The following is a 3,764-nucleotide window of genomic DNA, read 5'->3' on the forward strand; positions in this document are numbered from 1 at the left end:
AGGTTGCTACGTTTTCTAAAAGCAGAGAGGTTTCTATTCTTAGTACGGTCCTGTCCGTCCCTTGTCATGTTGGTATAGGAAGCTGCCTCTCTCGTCACTTCCGTTTGTATCTGTTAAGCACGCTCGGTAGGGGCCCATGGCAGTCTGTCCGTGGCGAGCGTCTGAAGTCGTAAGATCTCCGGCTAAGCGCGTGTCTGCTAAGCCCATAGGACAATGGATTTCTTAAGTTCACCCTAACTGAAAATTTAATCACCTTTATTTTAGGTTTAGCTCTAAAATATCTAATGTTATCTTAAATTGCAACGCAGTGTATTTCGAGTGTGAAGTTCAGAATATCTTCCAGTAGTTACTTTGTCACTACTTTGTGAATAAAGTGGAACCACGTGTTGATCAGTGACTCTAACTAAGATCATCAATCTTAAATGCGAATGTCTCGTCTTGACAATATTTTTCAATATAGCAACTTTTCTTTATGTTCAAACCACGTGGGGTGTCCTGTGTGAGACCAGTACCACGTGCTTATACAATTGTTTGCCCCATCAGGTTAATAGTAAGACGATAGTAACCAGTTCGAGGTTTTTCTTTTGTAAATTGCGTTTCGATGTAATTTATTTTAATTATCAAAATTATTGCGGAGTTACACTCTTTCGGTAAACCAAGTTGAACACGTGAAGCATTTAGTGTAATCATCAAAGTAGCCCTCAGCTATTCTTTTCGGGAAGATTTCACACAGAGTTGGTATGAATTTAGTATACCAGTGTGTGGTAATTTCATAAAGGACAGGACTGCGCTACGAACGTAACTTCTTTGGGTGAAAATTGAATCGGTTGGTTGTGATTAATTTCCTCTTGCATATGTTTCAACATTCGTTGTGTGTTATTTTATGAATGCAGTGTTGTATGCAGTCTCCCAATCTTGGCTCCATATTTGATGTGTTCCATAAGATTACAAATTCACATTTTCGCAATCCTAAATAAGGCACCAGTTTAGTTATGAATCAAGTTTAATATGCTGAAATTTTAACCGAACAATGATCAATGTTAAAATAAATGTCCAAATATAAACTGATTTATTTCTTTTTATTTAAATTGTCTTTATATATACACTCCCGGAAATTGAAATAAGAACACCGTGAATTCATTGTCCCAGGAAGGGGAAACTTTATTGACAGATTCCTGGGGCCAGATACATCACATGATCACACTGACAGAACCACAGGCACATAGACACAGGCAACAGAGCATGCACAATGTCGGCACTAGTACAGTGTATATCCACCTTTCGCAGCAATGCAGGCTGCTATTCTCCCATGGAGACGATCGTAGAGATGCTGGATGTAGTCCTGTGGAACGGCTTGCCATGCCATTTCCACCCGGCGCCTCAGTTGGACCAGCGTTCGTGCTGGACGTGCAGGCCGCGTGAGACGACGCTTCATCCAGTCCCAAACATGCTCAATGGGGGACAGATCCGGAGATCTTGCTGGTCAGGGTAGTTGACTTACACCTTCTAGAGCACATTGGGTGGCACGGGATACATGCGGACGTGCATTGTCCTGTTGGAACAGCAAGTTCCCTTGCCGGTCTAGGAATGGTAGAACGATGGGTTCGATGACGGTTTGGATGTACCGTGCACTATTCAGTGTCCCCTCGACGATCACCAGTGGTATACGGCCAGTGTAGGAGATCGCTCCCCACACCATGATGCCGGGTGTTGGCCCTGTGTGCCTCGGTCGTATGCAGTCCTGATTGTGGCGCTCACCTGCACGGCGCCAAACACGCATACGACCATCGTTGGCACCAAGGCAGAAGCGACTCTCATCGCTGAAGACGACACGTCTCCATTCGTCCCTCCATTCACGCCTGTCGTGACACCACTGGAGGCGGGCTGCACGATGTTGGGGCGTGAGCGGAAGACGGCCTAACGGTGTGCGGGACCGTAGCCCAGCTTCATGGAGACGGTTGCGAATGGTCCTCGCCGATACCCCAGGAGCAACAGTGTCCCTAATTTGCTGGGAAGTGGCGGTACGGTCCCCTACGGCACTGCGTAGGATCCTACGGTCTTGGCGTGCATCCGTGCGTCGCTGCGGTCCGGTCCCAGGTCGACGGGCACGTGCACCTTCCGCCGACCACTGGCGACAACATCGATGTACTGTGGAGACCTCACGCCCCACGTGTTGAGCAATTCGGCGGTACGTCCACCCGGCCTCCCGCATGCCCACTATACGCCCTCGCTCAAAGTCCGTCAACTGCACATACGGTTCACGTCCACGCTGTCGCGGCATGCTACCAGTGTTAAAGACTGCGATGGAGCTCCGTATGCCACGGCAAACTGGCTGACACTGACGGCGGCGGTGCACAAATGCTGCGCAGCTAGCGCCATTCGACGGCCAACACCGCGGTTCCTGGTGTGTCCGCTGTGCCGTGCGTGTGATCATTGCTTGTACAGCCCTCTCGCAGTGTCAGGAGCAAGTATGGTGGGTCTGACACACCGGTGTCAATGTGTTCTTTTTTCCATTTCCAGGAGTGTATATATCACCGGTTATCGTAAGATGGCTACTAAAAGATTATAATTAATGTTAGTCTGGTTGGGAATTTGGTAAGCTAGACTGGATACCTGGTGAAACAGTTGCTCAGTAATGCAAGGTTAACTTCCCTAGATAGCTCACAGCTTTTAAGCCGCTTTTATCGTCTTGAATATCAGCACCGCTTTAAGAACAAATTAATGCATCAACATTACAAGGGTGCTTCGCCTATCTTCAAAATGTTCAAATGTGTGTGATGTCCTAAGGGACCAAACTGGTAAGTTCATCGGTCCCTAGACTTACACACAGCTTAAACTAACTCGCACTGCGGGCAAAACACACACCCATGCCTGAGGGCGGACTCTAACCTCCTTCGGGGTGGCCTCGCGATTCGTGACATGGCGCCTCTAACAGCGCGGCCACTCCGCTTGGATACCTTCCACATAGCGAATTACTAGACTGATACTTTTCTGTTAGGATTTTAATTGACGAGACTCAGAGGGCCATAGACACGGGTTCCCAGGTAGATGCCGTGTTTCTTCACTTCCGCAAGGCGTTCGATACAGTTCCCCACAGCCGTTTAACGAACAAAGTAAGAGCATATGAAACTTCCTGGCAGATTAAAACTGTGTGCCCGACCGAGACTCGAACTCTGGACCTTTGCCTTTCGCGGGCAAGTGCTCTACCATCTGAGCTACCGAAGCACGACTCACGCCCGGTACTCACAGCTTTACTTCTGCCAGTATCTCTCCGCAATATCCTTTCTTTCAGGAGTGCTAGTTCTGCAGGTTCGCAGGAGAGCTTCTGTAAAGTTTGGAAGGCAGGAGACGAGTTACTGGCAGAAGTGAAGCTGTGAGTACCGGGCGTGAGTCGTGCTTCGGTAGCTCAGTTGGTAGAGCATTTGCCCGCGAAAGGCAAAGGTCCCGAGTTCGAGTCTCGGTCGGGCACACAGTTTTAATGTGCCAGGAAGTTTCATATCAGCGCACACTCCGCTGCAGAGTGAAAATCTCATTCTGGAAACATCCCCCAGGCTGTGGCTAAGCCATGTCTCCGCAGTATCCTTTCTTTCAGGAGTGCTAGTTCTGCAGGTTCGTAGGAGAGCTTGTGTAAAGTTTGGAAGGTAGGAGACGAGTTACTGGCAGAAGTAAAGCTGTGAGTACCGGGCGTGAGTCGTGCTTCGGTAGCTCAGTTGGTAGAGCACTTGCCCGCGAAAGGCAAAGGTCCCGAATTCGAGTCTCGGTCG

General features: G+C 48.7%; 1 non-coding gene across 1 annotated transcript; it reads left to right on the forward strand.

Annotated features, from left to right (window-relative positions):
• The first annotated feature begins 3,394 nt into the window (after positions 1 to 3,394).
• Trnas-cga lies at positions 3,395 to 3,469 on the forward strand. The gene has a single exon. It is a non-coding gene; the product is annotated as a tRNA-Ser (tRNA).
• The last annotated feature ends 295 nt before the right edge of the window (positions 3,470 to 3,764 follow it).

The sequence above is a fragment of the Schistocerca piceifrons genome, chromosome 10, assembly GCF_021461385.2.
Source record: "Schistocerca piceifrons isolate TAMUIC-IGC-003096 chromosome 10, iqSchPice1.1, whole genome shotgun sequence".
Classification (NCBI taxonomy): domain Eukaryota; kingdom Metazoa; phylum Arthropoda; class Insecta; order Orthoptera; family Acrididae; genus Schistocerca; species Schistocerca piceifrons.